Genomic DNA, 20,246 nt, shown 5'->3' on the forward strand with positions numbered 1-20,246 from the left:
ACATTGTCAAGAAAATCCTCTCCGGGGGAGCAGTCGAACTAACAGACATCGACGGAACAAAATTCAGATCTCTCACCAACCTCGATCAACTCAAGAAGTTCTATGTCTAAGTTCCATGTTCAAATTCAAGAATCCAAATTCAGGTCCTGTAAGGTAGTCAGAACTACGTCCGGCCTGATTCCCTAACGGGACACGTAGGCAACCTCATTTCGAGGCCCGACCACTTTAATACAAAAAAAGTTTCAAAATTTCCTCAATTAAGGGCATCCTAAAAATCAAATCAAATCAAAAATCAAAAATCAAAATGTTGTTGTTTTTATTCCAAATGTGCCAATTCAAAGCAAAGCATGTTCAAGCGGAATTTAACATAATAACTCTTTATTTGGCCCAAAGGCCTTCAAAGCTAATTCAAATACAAAGTCAGGATCAAGTGAAGCAAAGTTCAAAAGCCTTTTCACTTTCTAAACAGATCTTCTAAACACATCATTCCAAACACATTCCAAACATATTCCAAACACAAATTCATTCCAAACACATTTAGCCTACAAAGATCTAGGCTCGGGCGACTATGCTCTCGAGTCTTGGGACCTTGAGTACTATCCCCTGACTCCTTCCGCAATCAATCATCAATTTTCCCCTTGCCCAAGTGGCGGGAGAAGGAACTTGCAAGCCTTCCAAGACGGGAGGACGACGAACCTCCTTTGGATTCCGAACGGTCAAGCACCGGATGGGCCACACTCCCGTCACCTCCCTCATAGTCAGTTGATGCAGGACGTCTAGCTTTAGAACCTCGGACTCTAGCTGGTCCGGAGAAAGAAATGTCCCTCTGGCTTATGCCTCTCATCCATACAATATACCCCGCAGATAGAGTAACTGACTCAGGTGGGAACTGGATACTCAAGAATGGTTTGGCAACCCAATACCGCCTCCAAACTTCAAGTCGACTCGCATTCAGCACAACAGGTTTCGGGTTCTCTTCAGTACAGTCCAGGATCTCCTGTTTCAAACCATATTGTCTCATCACTCGAGCAGGCGAGTAGAAGACTAGCATTGTGAGGCTTGGCACTCTCAAAGCACTAGAACCAGGGGTATGTCTCATAGCAGCAATTCCCCACCAAGGAACTACCCACTTTATACAAGATTCAATCCCAGAGAGTGCACACCGCCACTCATCCAATGAAAGCCGGCCATACAATGTGGGTCGCACAGTGAATCCCTTTCTATTATAGCCGCCATGTTCTCCGGTGGTGCCACCAACATGAGCCTCTCCATAAGCCAAACCTTGGGGAGTATACAAGAAGCGCATTTCAAAATTCATCATTCAAAATTCAAATACAAGTACAAATTCAACATACAAGAGAGCTCCAGACCCTTACTTGGAGTAACACCGGACTTCCCGATGGCAAGGAAGAGGGGTCCGACTTCAGCATATCAAGGCCCATCAATGTCTCGCCAATCACAAGCGGCATTGGGTCCCGACCATTAGCAAACTGCTCTACAATTTCTATTAGGGAGGCATCACCATTGCCAAACCCCTGTTTCGAAAAGAGAAAGCGAAAATACAAAAACTCAAAGCTCTCAGGCGGAATACTTTGGGAACATCAAGCCCAGCAAAGTAGGTGACAAAGAGGGACAAATCCACCCCTCTGCCATATACAACAGCACTCAAAAGTGGGGTCTTCAAGCCCAAATACCTTTCAAAACTTAAGAAAAAGTGCTCTTCAACACTAGGCATGCATGGCTCCAGCATCAAGGGCCACCCTAATATAGCACTAAATTCCTCAGGGAGGGGACATACGTCATTATTTCCAAAACGGAAGACATGATGATTTGGATCCCAAGCCTCCAGAGCAGCAAGAATGAAGTGCAAATCCAATTTTACAAACCGGAAAGAGACGAGCACCCCATGATGCATGCCATCAAGCTCCCTTTTCTCCAATTTGCCTAGCGAACCAAGCCACTAGTTCAAGGCACTCTCAAAGGACACAACCATATTTCCTTTTATTTTCGAGAGGAAGCAGTATGCAATGATAGCAGGGAAGGATTGATACAAATAAGAATTCGACAAACTCCCTATTTATACAAGAGTCGGCTTGCACGACAGCCAACAGGCGCCAGGCGCCAAGCCTGCGCCAGGCGCAGGGGCCTGCATCTAAGGACGAGGCCACCGTCCTCTCTTATGACTCCAAGTACACACTCTTTAGTGCTTCGGATAGCAGAGTACAACCTCCATTATTCAAGTTTCCAAAGCCGAAAACCGCGCAACTTCAAGCAGTCCGGATCAACGCTTCGGGCAGATTTCGGGTCATTTCCAAATTCAAGCATTCTAGTCCTAGGTCGGCGTCCTAAGTCGAGTCTGCATATGCATAGCAAAAGTTGAATATACTTTGACTTGCGCTTTTCCTAACCAAAAAACCTCAGTCAAAGTGGGGGCTTATAGTGGGTATATACACCCGAAAAAAATGGGCAAATTTTTGTTCAAATTTTTTGCAAATTTATCATGCATGCATATAGCTACAAAATTTCAAGGCACACACAACGCATACAATTTCAAGCATTCAAACATATAAATCCAATCTTCAAAAAACTTCAAACCAATTCAAGTTCAAAGCCAATTCAACCATACAAAATTCAAGTGTCAAGCCATACAAATACAATACAATCTAGCCTATACAAAATCAACCCAGGCAAGCTGAAACTCGCTACCATGCAGGGTCAGGCTGAATCATCACCAGCAGACACATCAATCAAGGGTGCCTTGTCCCTGTTACGCCTCCTAAGGCTCTCCAGCTCCCGATCCAGCTCCGTCCCAGGGGTACTAGGATCCTCCTCCGAGATACGAAGTGTGCCAGTGGAGGGATGAACTCCCTGCTGAGGAGAGGAATACTGATAAGGCAGCGGCATCGGCATATACGGGTACGACCCAAACATCTGAGTCTGACGCATCCTCTCCATCTCCGCATAGCAAGCCCATGAACCTGCACCCCAAGGCTGAGGACCACTTCCTCCGAAGTAGTAACCGGAAGGAGGAACAAAGGGCCGTGAACCGCTAGTACCTCCAAATGAATGCCTGGTGGGATCAACATGTACAAAAGGGGAAGCATCCCGCTTAGCATCAGAATGCCTGTGATGAGCACCAGCACCGGACCCCTGTCCCAGCTCCAAGCTCGGTCCCTCCTGTCCCAAGGACGTCTCCGCCTGAGGCTCTCTGTCAACGGAATCTCTACGGTCTCGACGTCGCTCCTATACAAATACAATTTCAGGAATCAATTTCCCGGTTTGAATTTCCAGTATACAAGTTTCAAGATCAAGTGAGATACCTCTCTGTTCCGGCCAGAAAGCTTCCGGGTCAGCTTGGCACGCTGTCTCTTCCAAGAATCAAGCAAGAGCATCCAGCGATGCACTCTCACCCAAGGCGCCTGCATACAAAATTCAAGATCAATTTTCCCGTACAAAGTTACAAACAGTTTCAAAAATGCAACAGTACTTACAAGGCATAATGCTCAGGTACAGCATCATATAATTTCCAGTGCGGAGGAGAAGCCCAAGGAATGGTCTCCACCACCTCTTCCCCGTCCGAATTCTCATAGCGGAGGATCCTATCAGCATGAGGAATGTCCTCAGGATCAACCTCCTCCTCCTACATACAATCATATAATCATGCAATCATACAATCATACAATCATCCAATCAATACAAGAATACAAGAATACAAGAATACAAGGTTCAAAGCTCACCGGCAGTACGAAGCGTACTGGTGGAGCCAACCTCCTTAGGAAGTCGTCATAGCTCCCCTTCCTGTGTACAAACTCCCTCCAAGAGCGGCAAACAACCTCGCCCCTAGCCTCCGCATAGAGCCGAGCAAGATCTTCATCCAGAGCCAGCATGGACTCCGGTGGATCCTTGGGGACAAGCCTATCCCCCGAATGGTGTTGAAGGGACACTCGCTCCCCCAGATACCACAAAAGGACGCCATACCACCTGCAAAGCAAACAACTCAGGCAATAGTACAAATACAAATACAAGAGAGCAAAACAGTACAAAAGATTACATCTTCCGCGGATAGAACTCTCCAAGCTCTACGAGAAGCCGCCAAAGACGCACCCACGCGCACCGCTCCTATCCAAGAGGCAACATACGGGTAAGCCGCATCTCTAGTATGCTCTGGCGCCAAAGTCGGAAAGTGCTCATAGATCCAAATCTTTCAAGGAACAAGCAAAGCATCAGTCAAGTTCAAAATACAAGCATACAAGTACAAAGTACAAAGTACAAGGAGTCTCAAATACCTCCAGCACGCTCCACAGAGCATCCATGCTCGGGTCATTCCCCAGTGCAGTCCGGGAGGCCCGCTTCATCTCGTACAAAAGGTGGCTGTATGCCAAGCCACCCCAGTTATAGCTCGAAACAGCTCCCAAGTCCCGCAAAGCGGATAAGAATTTGATGTGCACCCGACTTTTCCTACTCGGGGCCATCACTTTGCTCACCAAGGCTAGGAGGAAGAGCCTAATCCTCTGATCCGCGGACACACCCCCACCACAGATAGCCTCCACAATCACCTTTACGGAAGCGTGAGCATCATCATCAGACAAGTCAACAACAGGGCCGAGCAAGTCCCTGGCAGCGGCCGAGCGCCACGTCAGCTCAGAATCAAAGGTCACATTCCTCTTAGAAAAAGGAATACCTGTAATCATAGCAAACTCAAAAGGGGTAATAGTAATCTCCCCCCATGCCATGTGGAAAGTGTTGGTGGTATCCCACCACCGCTCTAGCAAAGCCCACAAACGGTTTTTAATCCCCGTTCTCTTCGAAGAACCTCCCATGGTACGCCAGAAATCGGCCAGACCCATCTGCGACCAAATCTCCATAGCTTCCTCATCAGCATGAAGAGCTTTAAAGGCCCTCTGAACCTCCACCAAGGACCAGTAGGTACGGAATGGCTTTCCATCGGCCTACAGGTGAACGAGTTAGCTCAAAACCTATACAATTACGAGATACAAATTCAAAGCACAGTACAAGACTCACCATGCCAGCGCGAGGCCGCTTAGACAAGTGCCAATCCGGCCGAAACACCAGGTCGGAAGGGATCCAACCAGTACCAGGTAAAGCCGGCGCATCTCGGGGAACCATACCCCCACCTGGCACATTTATTGCAGCCGCTTCATCATCCGAAGCGTCTTCCTCAGCAGCTCGAACCACAGATGATTCAGCGAGCTTCCTCCGAGTGTGACGAGGCATACTAAATCAAGTAGCATACAAAGTGTAAAAATTCTAAATTGGGGGCTATCCTATACTAGCCTATACAAAGCGGAAAATTCAAGACAAATCCCCAGTGGACCTTTAGTTCAAGATACAAGTTCTACACCAACACCTAAGCTACCCACGCCGAAGCAGGTATTCAAGTTCTACACAACCGCCTAGGCTACCCACTCCGAAACAGGTATACAAGTTCTACATCAACGCCTAGGCTATCCATGCCGAAGCCGGTACAAAAACATACTTTCGAGAAATTTCAAAGGATTCAAATCTACAAGTTTCAACAGTTCAAGTTCAAGTGGCTATCAAACAGTCATCTACAAGATTCAAAAAGCGTAAGCATACAAGCATCATTTCAAAGTACGAGAAAATCAAAACTACATGTAATCCTAGAGTTATTTCATAAGCAAAAACGTGAAATACTTACATGGACAAGGCAAGAACAAGATCAAGGGAAGAGCCTAATCGACCTTTGAGAGAGAAAAGAACAAAGAATTCAAGAGAGTGTGCCTAAAAATGGCACGGCAAGGGGAGCTTTTATAGCTCAGCCCCGCGCCAAGTGCCGCACCAGCGCCCAGCGCTGCCCTTCTGCAGCACGCGCGGTCTCCCGTGCTGATTGCACGTCCTTTGCTGCTACGGTCTTCCGCACCAAGCATCAAACGTCGCATCGAACCATCCATCGAAAATACGGGTATACACCTGTATCTCCAAGTACAAGCAAATTCATATTTCAAGAATACATCGTCCAAAAAATACAACGACTCAGGCGCCCAACTCCCAACGGACCCAAGCTCCGGGAAAGTCAGTCGAAATTTTAAATTTTAAGGGCCAGTAAAAAGCTCTTATCCCCAGCAAAGCACATCCCCAACAGATTAACTCCGGGTATTCAAAAATTCAAGATTCAAAATTTTCGATGCCAAGCTCCGTAACTGAAGGCGGAAAGGTACAAGTACAAACCGGAGTCATCACCAACCGCACTGAGGTAGACTCTATCCTTTTTTCTAACGCCTGTATTATGCAGGTACCGGCGTACAAAGAGTGGTCTCGATTGCAGAACATCTTGATCAATCTCCGTCCCTTTCGAAATTGGGGCGATTATTTTAAGGAACTGTTGCTCTTTAAGGCGTACAGTTATTGCAACAGTTGGACGAGTCTATATGGCCCGAGGAACATACCTTGAGGCGTAAGACTTTGATCGCTCTTGTATATATTTTTTTTTCTTTTGAATGCGTTCTTGAATGATGATATGTATGTGCGAACGAGTGTTCATAGAATGGCCGTTGTGTGCGGTCCATTAATCAGTTTGCTTGAATCATTTTTTTAGTCTTTTGAGCAATGACTGATTGTGAATAGTTTGCTTAGAAGCTTGATAGGGTTCAGGCCCATTCATGAAGTGGGCTCAAACATCGTGCCCTTTCGATTGTTCAAACATTTGCTTCGAGACCTTTTTTTTATATTATGGTTGTTTCGTAGCTTGGAGCCCCCAAGTATGCATGTTGGGATGCTTCCTTTTGGCGTACGATTTTTGTAGGTTCTTTCGAAAAAGATGCCTCGGGGTTCCTGCTCGTGTGGGTGCAAGCTATCCCTTCCGTGGTAGGTAATGTTTTGCTACTTTTAATCCTTAATGTAGAAGTCGTGTGGCTTGCATTATGAATTTGGGCGATAAGTAGTCTTTGCCTCTTTTACACATGCTCTTTGGTCGTGCCCGCATTAGTGCAATATGCCTTACTCTTTTTTTAGACTTGATACCGTGGGATGGTTATACGTTGAAGTTTATGGTGCGACGTAGGCTTGTGTGGCCTAACGGCGTGTCTTAGACCATTCCTCCAGGTGTTGGTATATCATTGTTATTTTTTGCATTGGAGTACTTCATCATGCCTCGTTCAGGTGTTTGAACAAGTGTAGCACCTTCTGCGTGGGCGTGCACGGCTTATTACTTCGTTCGATGCGAGGATTCATAGATGTTTCTTTCTTATTTTTATATCTGGGAAAAACTTGGCTAGCAGAAAGATTCAGCGCCCAGGCTGGGGCGTTAAAGATATCGGCGCCCAGCTCTGGGCGTTGAAAATGATTTCTGGGCAGACAGTTTTTATCTTTGATTTTTCTTTCGCTTTTGCTTTGGAACGACGTAGACTGTGTAATGAGCGCTCGTAGGGCGATCGTTATGTGCAGTGGTTTGGTCGGAGTTTTGGTGACTCGCGGTTTTCAGTTACCCTTGTTAGTGGGGTGACTTTATATATTCTAAGTGGTGCTTAAAATTTGGGAGGGGTTGTAGCCATTCTAAGGTTCGTTTTACACGATTAAACCTTAGGATTGTGCTCCTATGACGTGTGTATAGCATTAGCGTCGAGAATTTGCGATAAAATCGTCATTTCGACCATTTTTTGAGTGTTTTTCTCAAGCCCCCAATTGTAGCTACGGGATTGGCTTGGTGCTATAATGCTTGGCATACGTTTTTATGCATTCATGGCGACAGGGATCATGAATAGTTTGAACCAGACTCGTTTAGTGCGAGGTACGTTCGAGTAGTGATTTGCTACTTCCCTTGTAAATGTCGTATTGTGCGACATTGCCATGGTCAAGGTAGTCACATGTTGAGGTGTGCCTTGACCAAAAGCTAGGTGCCTTTCTTTACCCATAGTCATATTTAGAAATCTTTTAGACTCACTTGCAACATCGAGGTAAACGCATACTTAGCTTAAACCAACGACACTTTATTATGTTCGAAAAAGTCTTTGAAAATTATTTGAAAATTATTTAAAATCCGAATCCTACTGTGTACAGTCCGAGGTGTCTTAAGTAAGTTGACTTATAGAAGGGTTCGTACAGGATTACATGAGTGAATCAAAATACTGTTACGATTTTTGGAATGCTGTCTAAGGATTTGCTGGGAGCCAGGGTGCAGGCATCAAGATATACTTGTGCCCGTTTGGCACATGCTTTAGGCTTTTCCAGAATTGCGGGAATATAAACCGTTTTCAAATTGACTTAGATTTACTTGGTGTATGTCTGCACAAAAGGTCAAGGTATACTTAGTTTTTTTTCCTAGCTCTTTCATTTCAATTTTTAGCCCCTAGTTGCTATTATGTCTTCCCATTAATGATGCTTTTAGATTTCGATTTTCGATGCCCGTGTCATATGTCTGAGTAGGGTGAGCCTTGGTTAAGTGCCAAGTCCTATTGACAATGTCTAATTTTTTTTTTCAAAGGGGATTCACAAGCATTTGAATTACCATGGACGGGTGCCCTGAGTTCGAAGGAACGATGGGGCGACGCCGTAGAACAATCCTCTTTATTGCAAGCTTACTGCCTTTATTACTTGTTGGCGATTATGACTGTGTCTAGTGGTGAAAGAAGGTCTTTAAGCGAACGACTATGTCTAGTTGTGAAAGAAAGTCTTTAAGTGAGTTAGTTCGCTTTAGGGAGGGTCAAGTCGAGTACTTTAGAGGTCATGGATGCTTGCGCTAGCCCCCATTCAATTGAGGCAAAGCGATTTTTTTGAGTCTTGGCTAAGTGCCTAGGAGTGTGAGTGCTCCTTCTGGCAAGGGTACGTGCCCTTATTATTTTTCGATGTGTGCTCATTAACTTTGGCATCTTGATGACTTGGATTCTTCCTTTAAATTTTTCTTTCAACTTGGATTGCAAGTAATTAAATTTCAATAAGGGACTCTATTTCTTATTCTTGTTTTTTCTATAGGCTTTAATATTTTTGCAAATTGGTTGGACCGAATCATGGATTGCCTACGTATCCGCCTTAAATAGATTTAATTTGGAATCAGGTCTTGCGTAGTTCTTAGCCTAGAAAATGGTTTCTTAGAATGCCGAATTCAATAAGTATGTTCTGAGGTGGAAACATATTATTTGAAATGGTAGAATAAGTGAAGTTTATTATTATTTTAATCTGCTGCCTTGCCGTAAGCCAAAATTTTGTTTTATATTTTTTTTTAGTACATGTATTTTTTGGTGGTACGTATATCTGAATACGTGCTGTACCCCTCCAAGTGTTCGTTATTTTTCCGTGTATGTGCGGATAAAATGACGAGCACTTCTGGACAAAATTTGGCAAGCAGAGAGAATCAGCGCCCAGGCTGGGGCGCTAAAGATTTCGGCGCCCAGCTGTGGGCGCTGAAAATTATTTCTGGGCGGATATTTTTTGGTGCGCTAAATTCTTCTTTTTCTTTTTAGACTAACTTTAGAGGCGCTTTTCAAAGTTTCTTTTTTTATTATTTATTATTATTTTTTTTTACGTTAAGCGTAGAATGTACTTTTCATTTGTTTTTTTTTTATTTGTGACTCAAGACCGTTTGAAAGATGGGTTGAATGAGATAGGGTAATTTGTATAGGTATTGGTGAAGCATAAGGATTACATCTGCTAGGATTCACATTTTATCGGCCTCAGGCTAGTGTCACGAGTTTACATCAATCAAGGCCAATGAGTAGCATTGGGACGGCTCAAGGGTATATCAACAGGATGTATCCAAACCAGTTATATGGTCATTATGCTAATGGTGGTGTAAGAGCAGGTTTGGACTTTGGAAATGATGGGCATGACGCACGTGTCAATGGCCGTGCGTGGTTTGCGGTTGATAACAAGTTCAAAAACAAGAGTTGAGGTAATGGTTTCTTGGGTTATGGCAATGAGAACATGGATGGGTTAAATGAGCTGAACAGGGACCCCAGAGCGAAAGCGTCTAAGAGCATAAGGATTGGAAAGGGTAGACATCGTAGAATTTTATGATTTGGATTGGTTGACTCAACTCTTTTCCTTCGTTTACTTGGGTAGATTTCGCACTTTGGGAGGTACGGGCCAAGTATTTCATGGCTCTTTTCGCTCTCCCTTTTCTCTTTCTCTTTTTTTCTTTTTGCTTGGGATTTCTACCCAACATAAATCCTTCAATCAATTTTTTGTTTGGGCTAAAAGGTAGATGGTTGTGGTCTTTGAGTCACGAGGCGAGACTGAGTGAACCTCGTTTGGTAGGCCTTTAGTGGACCTTTAACTTTAGTAGGCCTAGGGTGGACCTTTAGCTTTAATAGGCCTAGGGTGGACCTTTTAATTGTCTTACTTTGCAAGCGTATTTAGTCGTTTCTTAAAATGTGCAAATAGCGTAGATTCAAAATGTTGTTTTTACCTTATTGAAATTTAACGAAAGAATTACATCGAAAATAATATTTTTTTGCTTCTTTTCAGATTCCAGTTTCTGGGATTTAATTGGAAGTTGTGATTTAGACTCGAACTTTCATTAATCTTTCTGATTATAACCCTTGTAGGAATATAAGGAGGTGGCCTAGACTCAAAATAATGACGTGGCATAAGCCTATAACACTTGACCAAGCGACTGTCAGACTTAGGCTAATTGGACCATAACTTTCGTTGGTTGACACTTTAGATTTTAACCCCTGGGTGTTCATTTGTCATGCGCCATTTTTCTTAATGTTGGCAAGGTAGTTAATTGGGGAGATCGAATTTTTATTTTTGCAAGGCTAGAATCATTAGTGCGGCTTCTCTCTTAGTGTGTATTGCTTTACCCCAATGGTAGCCTTATGGCATGCCGATTTGGGTATTTTCATGGGTTGTCATTTTGCATTCATGGAAAATTTTTTAGTCCGTACTTAGGAGTATTTCAAGGAGCGAGTGGCTCGAGAGGACTATGATGGTCGTGACCCAATGTGATCATACGCCTTGAGGCCATTAATTTTATTTTTTGCCAATGGTATTGACGCCTTAGGTTCACTTTGGGGGTTGTGCGACTATGGAGGAATGATTTTCAGAATATGACTGTTTCCATTTTGCAAATACTTGAATTAAATAATATGTTCTTTTTATTGGTGAGAGAGAGTATTGAGGCCGTGGATTCTTAGCAAGGGATGACAATTACATATGGGTGCTTATTGATTTAAATGTTAGGAGGGGAGACTCAATATGGTTTAACCTTTTAACTTGCAGAACGACACCAAGCATTAGGACCGATTCTATGGATAAGACAACTAAGACTTAGGATTTGGATTGTACTTTGGCATAGCCTAGTCTAGACTCGGATTTTTTCATTTTTTCATTTATTTTTTTCTTGAAGACTTTATTCGAACATTATTTTTTGAATACTTTGCCCATGTGACATTCAAGGTCGTTTAATTAGCATGCTCGGTTTTGGTGCCGAGCATTATCGTCGTAGGAGGCCTAACAACGACACAAGGAGTTATTTATTTTTATTTTTTAGTCGCTTTTAGAGTCGAGTGCCTTTTCATACGCCCTTGCAGCAATTTTTACGAAAAGTTTTTTTTTTGCTACGTATATTTTTTCATGCGCGGGCACCGAGGCTGCTGTGCCTGACCAAAAGGCCAGGCAGCAACTTCAGCGCCCAGCGTAGGGCGTGAGAAATTTTGGCGCCCAGCCAGGGGCGTTGAAAATGCGTCCCTGGTTGGTTCTCGTTTTCTGTTTGCGTATACTTTTGTTTTTGTGACTTTAATTTTGTGTGCTTGCCTTATAACGTCCTTTACGCGTTGTGCAGCGTTTGTGGGATTCGTTACAGGCCATCCCGAGCGTCGCTTATTTTTGTGGCGATCGTTCGGGTTTGTGGAACACGTATTTTGGTATAACTCTTTGGCCAATTGGTTTATGAATGTTCGGGTAATTTTTTAAGGTCGTTGGTTTTCTAACATTGTTCGTCACACACAATCACATATTTCGCTACACACAACTAACATTACATCATGAAGCAATAATAATATGTCATGTAGTTTATGATAGGCTTCTATGGGTAGTATTTGCGCCTGGCTTGGTACCGCTTCTATCGTTGATCCAACACATGCCCCAGTCGAGGTAGTGTCTTCAACAGACGAATTTCGCCCAAGAGGCCAACCCGCAAGTGCAAGCCAAGGGGGCATGCAGGCGAGAGGGACCTAGTGGGCGAGCGATTGGGTTTGGGACGGGTGTACTACTAGCAAAAGTGCCGAGTGGACAACATTCGAAGCGTATGCACCCCCCGATTGGCGATGGGTATCCTTAGTCCAAACTCCCTGAGGGAGCCAAGATTCATTATGCGGTTCTGCCCGTTCACATTAATATGCTGATTTTCAGGTCGTCCCAACTTGATGGGAAAATAAACGCGGGGTAGGATCGTTTCACCCTTCGGCTATTTTGATTACCTACAAGCACGAGTATTTCCTTCACTATCCCCAGCGGAGTCGCCACTGTGAGGGGGTCGAAAAAGCACGAGGCTAATGGGTGACCTCGTCCCTCGTGGGTGTGACTATTCTTTTTTATTCAATCAAGCGTAATTGGATTTCCTGTGAGTTTACACCCAATTGACTAGTAATATAGGAGTCGCCATTCAGTTTTTAACGACAATGAGAAAAACTGACAAAACCCGGTTATCGTGACATAAAGGGAGTGCAATTATGTTTGACCACGATGGCCGTAGGTTCCCTTGTGATCCCTGGTGTGGGGATCTCTCAACATACACCCGCAAGGTAGAGATTGAGGGTTCGGGGGACTGTAACTACCGAGAGGAGTACTCGCTCGTCGATAAATCCAGAGGCAGGATATCCTTACTAGCTCAGCATAAATAATTGAAGGGACATGCGTTAACTATTAAACTAATCTGAGTTGATTTTAGAAATATGCAACATATAATACTAGATCGATCGCGATTATCTGATTTAGATTGCATTAAGGGACCTAGCATGATAATCCAATTTCCCAAAAATATTATATTTATTAAGCGTGATAGAACAATCAGGTTTAGTTAGTTTAACAGTTCATAAAAAGGGCGAGGAAAGCAATTAAATCATAGAAAAGGGACACATTACGACGCACCCTTGAGAGGTGCGTCACGGTTCTCAGAAAACTAACCACCTTGACTTTGCTATTTCTCCTTTTTATTTAAAGAATCTCAAATTATGGGACAGGATACGTTCTGTTCGATTTATGGATCGATTGCGACAGAACGCGTGAACAATTTCGCAGCGTGAGGCTTAGGCTAGGGGTTGGAGTCAATACTCAGAATATGAATTGTGTGTTGTGTCCTTTTCACGTCGAACATAAGGCCCTATTTATAGAAAAGAGTTCGTGGAAAGATAGAATTGTAGAACTCTAATCCACGAGGAATTAGGAAAAAACACGTCCCAAGTATATTCAGCGCCCAGGCCTGGGCGCCGAAGATTTCGGCGCCCAGCTCTGGGCGTTGAAAATAGGATCCAGGCAATTTCAGCGCCTAGGGCTGGGCGTAGAAATTGCTGTTTGGGCCGTTTCTTTGTCAGATTCGGACTCTTAAAATCAGGAGTGTATGAGACTTAATCGAGTCTTTTAGTGCGTATCAATTTTATGACGGAATGCGTCTGGGCCCGTTACGAAATCTAGGTTCGTTAGGATTTCAATCAATACGTGACTCTTATTTTCGAATCGTATTAGGAATAGGATTCTCTCGCAATTTCTATCTCATTTAGGATTTATGTTGGAGTGCAACACCTAATTCTGACAGGTTTCTATCTTTTATGACTTGCCACTTTTAACAACTACCCATTACGGCAGTTACTAATTTTAGCAGGTTTCCATAAATAGCAGGTTTCGGGTGAAATGAAAAGGGGAATTGAGATTCGTTATTTTATAGGAGATGCGTTGTCAAGTGGAGATTTATGCTTTCATCATCGAACCTTCCCTTTCGGGAATGGGGACAAAAGTAGGTGTCTGCAGCATCCTTCTTCTCCGGCTCTAGTCTTATCTGACATTCCTGTTGATCACCACCATCTCACTGCTTCTTCTGTTGTTGTTTTGACCGTATTATGAGTTTTCCACGTGGCACATCTTGTGGGAGGGACGGTTTGCGTGCTCAACACCTTATGGACTGCTTGAATGAGCTGCTGTGGCTGTTTCAGATGAGTTAATTGACTCCATTGCTGGGGTGGTTAACCTCTTTTTTGCTCAAAAATGTCCCATGGAATTGGGACAGTATATTGCTAGTGCTCCTCTCACACCTCTTGTCAAGCCCAGTGGTGGTATTCGTCCTATTGCTGTGGGTACTGTTTTGCTACGTCTGGTTTCGAAGGTTGGTGCTGTTATGATTGGTCCGTCTCTGGGGAGTTATTTTGATGGTCTTCAATTCGGTATCGGGGTATCTGCGAGTGGTGAGACAATTCTTCATGCTGTGAATCGGTTGATTGAGGATCGGGGTTCGGCTGTGGGTCTTTCGATGTTGTTGGTGGATTTTCAAAATGCCTTCAATTTAGTTGATCGAACGAGCATATTACGTGAAGTTCGTCTTCGTTGTCCGGGCATTTCGCGTTGGGTTGATTTCTGCTACTCTACTCCAGCCAGATTGTATTTTGGGGAGCATACCTTATGGTCGTCTCAGGGTGTGCAACAGGGTGATCCCCTTGGTCCTTTGCTTTTCGCTTTGGTTTTACAACCCCTGATTTGTAAAATCAGAGATGCTTTTGATTTTTGTCTTCAGGCATGGTATTTGGATGACGACACTATTATTGGTGACACCTTAGTGGTTAGGAAGGTTCTGCAGCTGATTATGGAGGAAGGGCCTTGTCTCGGATTACATCTTAATGTGGAGAAGAATGAGGTTTTCTGGCCTACATAGGACCTTCGTAGCAGGCTTGTGGGGGTCTTTCCCGTTGATATTTCTCGTCCTTTGCATGGTGTTAAGTTGCTTGGGGGTCCCGCTTGTTCCGATCCAGTTTTTAGTGGTGAGCTTGTGATGCAGAGGGTAACCAAGACCATTGGGCTTATGGATAAGGTTGCTCAGCTTGATGATCCTCAGTGTGAGTTGTTGTTACTTAGGGCATGTACTTGAGTTTCTAAACTCTACTTTTCTTTGCGTACTTGTCCTCCTGGTATCTTTGAGGCGGCTCAGCGCTCTTTCGATGAGGCTCTTCGTTCTTCCTTGGAGCGTATTGTTACTGCTTTGGGGCCTGGCTTTGGTGATTGGCAGTGGCTTCTTGCCACCTTACCTTTTTGCTTTGGCGGACTTGGTGGCTATTCCGCAGGTGATGTTCGTCATTATGCTTTTCTTGCTTCTCGTTTGCATTCTTCTGGTTTGCAGTCACAGCTTCTACGGCATGTTGGTATTGTTGGTTCTGGTCGAGCATTTGAGGATGCGTTGAGTCTTTATAATAGAAAGGTGGAGTATGACATCCTGCGTAACCCTAGTGAGGTCGCTGCCCCTAAACTCATGAAGAAACTGGCAGATATATACTTCACAAAGGTTACTGCATCTGCAGAATCCACCTTCTCTTTATCTTCTCGACAGTTGGCGTTGTGGAAATCGTAGCAGGGAGATCACACCTCTGCTTGGCTTCGTGCGGTCCCCATATCAGGTTTGGGAAAGACGATGAATGCTAAGGCTTACCGATGTGTGTTGTGTTACCGGTTGGGGGTTCCTTTGTTCTCTGTTACGGCGCCATGTTCTGCATGTACCAGGGTCTTTGCGAGAGACATCTTTGGTGATCATGCAGTGTTGTGAGGGGGTCGAAAAAGCACGAGGCTAATGCGTGACCTCGTCCCTCGTGGGTGTGACGCTTCTTTTGTCAAATCAAGTGTAATTGGATTTCCTGTGAGTTTACACCCAATTGACTAGTAATATAGGAGTCGCCATTCAGTTTTTAACGACAATGAGAAAAACTGACAAAACCCGGTTATCGTGACATAAAGGGAGTGCAATTATGTTTGACCACGACGGCCGTAGGTTCCCTTGTGATCCCTGGTGGTGGGGATCGCTCAACGTACACCCGTAGGGTAGAGATTGAGGGTTCGGGGGACTGTAACTACCGAGAGGAGTACTCGCTCTTCGATAACTCCAGAGGCAGGATATCCTCCTAGCTCAGCAAAAATAATTGAAGGGACATGCGTTAACTATTAAACTAATGTGAGTTGATTTTAACAATATGCAACATATAGTACTAGATCGAGCGCGATTATCTGATTTAGATTGTTTTAAGGGACCTAGCATGATAATCCAATTTCCCAAAAATATCATATTTATTAAGCGTGATCGAACAATCAGATTTAGTTAGTTTAACAGTTCATAAAAGCGCGAGGAAAGAAATTAAACCATGGAAAAGGGACACATTACGACGCACCCTTGAGAGGTGCATCACGGTTCTCAGAAAACTAACCACTTTGACTTTGCTATTTCTCCTTTTATTTAACGAATCTCAAATTATGGGACGGGATATTTTCTGTTCGATTTATGGATCGATTGCGACAGAACGCGTGATCGGTTTTGCAGCGTGAGGCTTAGGCTTAGGGGTTCAGAGTCAATACTCAGAAATATAATTGTGTGTTGTGTCCTTTTTTCACGTCAAACATGGGCTATATTTATTGAAAAGAGTTCGTGGAAAGATATAATTGTAGAACTCTAATCCACGAGGAATTAGGAAAAAACACGTACCAGGTATTTTCAGCGCCCAGGCCTGGGCGCCGAAGATTTCGGCGCCCAGAACCAGGCGTTGAAAATAAGGTCTGGGCTGTTTTCTTAGTCAGATTCGGATTCCTAAAATCCGGAGTGTTTGAGATTTAATTGAGTCTTTTAGTGCGTATTAACCTTGTGACGGAATGCGTCTGGGCCCGTTACGAACTCTAGGCTCGTTAGGATTTAAATTAATACGTAACTCTTATTTTCGAATCGTATTAGGAACAGGATTCTTCTCGCAATTTCTATCCCATTTAGGATTTATGTTGGAGTGCAACACCTAATTCTGACAGGTTTCTATCTTTTATGACTTGCCACTTTTAACAACTACCCATTACGGCAGTTACTATTTTTAGCAGGTTTCCATAAATAGCAGGTTTCCATAAATAGCAGGTTTCGGGTGAAATGAAAAGGGGTGATCGAGATTCGTTATTTTATGGGAGATGCTTTGTCAAGTGGAGATTTATGTTTTCATCATTGAACCTTTCCCTTTCGGAAATGGGGACAAAAGTAGGTGTCTACAGGTGTCATGCGTCGGCATCGTGGGAATTAAACATCGGCATAATGTGGTTCGGGATACCCTTGTTGACGTTTGTTATCGTTCTGGGATTTCGGCGCGGAAAGAGGTTGATGTTGGTCTACTTGGAGGGAACGATGGGGCACTCCGACCAGCAGACGTGTTGCTCTACTCTTGGGATCGTGGCTGTGATGTGTGTGTTGACTTGACGGGATCATCCCCTTTGACACAGTCTGGGTTGGCTGGATTTGTCCCGGGCCGGGTTGTGGCTGATGCGGCTTTTCGGAAACGGGCAAAGTACGAAACACGTTGTTGGGCCATTGGTTATGGCTTTCTTCCGTTCTCTTTCTCTTCTTTGGGGGAGCTGGATAAGGATGTTGTAGCGTTGCTGAAGCGGATCCAGAAGTTTTCTAGGACTCAGGACATTGGGGCTCGTGCTGCTGCTCATATTTTCACCAGGATAGGCTTTGCTATAGCCAGAGGAGTGGGGGCCCAGATTGTATCTCGGCTTCCCACTAACTATTTGTAAATTTTTTGACTTTATTGGCATTTGATTTATAATAATAATAATAATAATAATAATAATAATAATAATAATAATAATAATAATAATAATAATAATAATTGATATTTACTATATACAGTAAAAGTGATGGACCAAACTCGTTGTTTTACTCGTGTTCGTTTACCTGTGTAGTCCTAGTTTACTATTTGAAATTATTACTCAGACCCTTTTCATTCTTAAACTTTCTATACTTAGTCATATGACGAAGTAAGTCATACTTAGAAACTACGAATTGAGATAATCGTGCGTGAGTATACTCGAAACTTTTTCGTCTCGGGGTTATATTCTTTTAAACTTCTAGTATACTATTTTGTGTCATAGTACATAGTTAACTAGGGACATATTTTACGTATCCCAAAGACCCACTATATATATAAAAAATAAACTTGTGTGTCCCTACATTATTAGAAGGGTCCCCAAGTACTGTAAAATTGGTTATACGGTAATAAAAAGGTTATTGTATACACACAGATTATTATACCCGTCGTATACGAATATACTACGATGAATAGTAAATATACGGTTAAGATTTTCACCCTATAAAAAGAGATTTTCCTTATCCAATCCACCATTCACCACTTATTTCTTATCTTCTCATTCTTAATCTTACCCAAAATCCATCCATTTCTTCATTTTCACGGCCACCATGGTTCCTAACAAGCAAGAAAATCCTTTTTCTTCGGTTCAGGAGGATTTACGAATGTTAAAATTATACATGGTCTATATTATGGGGCTAATAGCATTGTTAATGGCCATAGTGGTTTTCATTATTATGAGTAAGTGAGGATTAAGAGTTTTCTGGCGAGACAAGGCTAGACAAAAAAAATACACATTCTACCATTTTACTTTGATTTTGTATTAATCTTAAGGTAGAAGTTCATTTTGTAAGGATTATGTGTATTTTCGGAAATTATTAATGAAATATTATATTATTTATTTATTTATTCTTATTATTATTCGCGTTTTGGTTGTTCGTGTTGTTCTTTTAAAGTTGTTAATTTTTGGTAATTATTTCCATGATTATCTATAAAAAAAACGGAATTGTACAACATAAAAAAGAAAAAGAAGTAAAAAATAAAATATAACAAAAAACGGGGATCAAAATTTGGTGTCTACAGAATGCCCCACATTGATTGAGTTTTATTAAAACGATAATCAATGTTTGATAAAAAAAAAGACACAAAATTTTGATTAAAATTGATTTAAAAGGGGTTTTGGTTTCCAAAAGAAATGTGACAGCGGTGTGAAAATAGGAACCGGCTTGATATTTAGAAGTCCTAAAAGATTTTACTTGATTGATCTTGATGATTTGGAATCTTGAAAGATTTTAGTTCGCTTTGACTCGTTGCGGTTTGGGAAAACCGGCTTAATACTTTGAAATCCTGAAAGATTTGAGTACAATTTGACTCGTTACGGTTTGAGAAAACCGGCTTAATATTTTGAAATCCTGAAAGATTTGAGTACACTTTGACTCGTTGCGGTTTGAGAAAACCGGCTTAATATTTTGAAATCCTGAAAGATTTGAGTATACTTTGACTCGTTGCGGTTTGAGAAAACCGGCTTGATATTTTGAAATCCTGAAAGATTTGAGTACACTTTGACTCGTTGCGGTTTGAGAAAACCGGCTTAATATTTTGAAATCCTGAAAGATTTGAGTACTCTTTGACTCGTTGCGGTTTGAGAAAACCGGCTTAATATTTTGAAATCCTGAAAGATTTGAGTACACTTTGACTCGTTGCGGTTTGAGAAAACCGGCTTGATATTTTGAAATCCTGAAAGATTTGAGTACACTTTGACTCGTTGCGGTTTGAGAAAACAGGCTTGATATTTTGAAATCCTGAAAGATTTGAGTACACTTTGACTCGTTGCGGTTTGAGAAAACTGGCTTGATATTTTGAAATCCTGAAAGATTTGAGTACACTTTGACTCGTTTTCCTTATCGAACTTCACAGATCCGTGAGAGAGGATTATCTCCAGTATTTCGCCAACTTTGCGATAGCGGTGCGTGGGGAGAATTTTTTCTAGCACTGGATGTGGAATGGGTCACTTCTCATCTCAACATAACGGAGGTAATTATCAGCACCCAACATCGCAAAGGAGTCCAACTTCCCGGGCTGGGTCGGATCACATTTTATCTTCCATGGAGGTGGTTGAGGCAAGTAGGTCAGATTCAACGTCTTCTACCAGTCGATGTGCTGCCAAACGTGCGTTGTGCTGCTTATCTCATTAGTAGTCGTCGAATTCTCTCATCTGCTCTTCGTGTATGGCAATTCGCAAGGTTGGTGCCAGCTTTCTTGGCTTTGGAGGATAATGTTCCTACTTCCTCGTACTCTGCATGGTTGTCGGAGGATCTCTATGAAGACGAGTGAATATTTGACAGGGCCGATGAGTGGGAATGTTCAATTCAGTTGTGTGTTTCCCTTTTGTAATTTTCAATTTTATTGACATGTCCTATTTTCAACAGATGTTTTCTCATGAGAAGCCGACTTCTATTTTTG

This window comes from Spinacia oleracea, chromosome 5 (assembly GCF_020520425.1).
Source record: "Spinacia oleracea cultivar Varoflay chromosome 5, BTI_SOV_V1, whole genome shotgun sequence".
Lineage (NCBI taxonomy): Eukaryota > Viridiplantae > Streptophyta > Magnoliopsida > Caryophyllales > Amaranthaceae > Spinacia > Spinacia oleracea.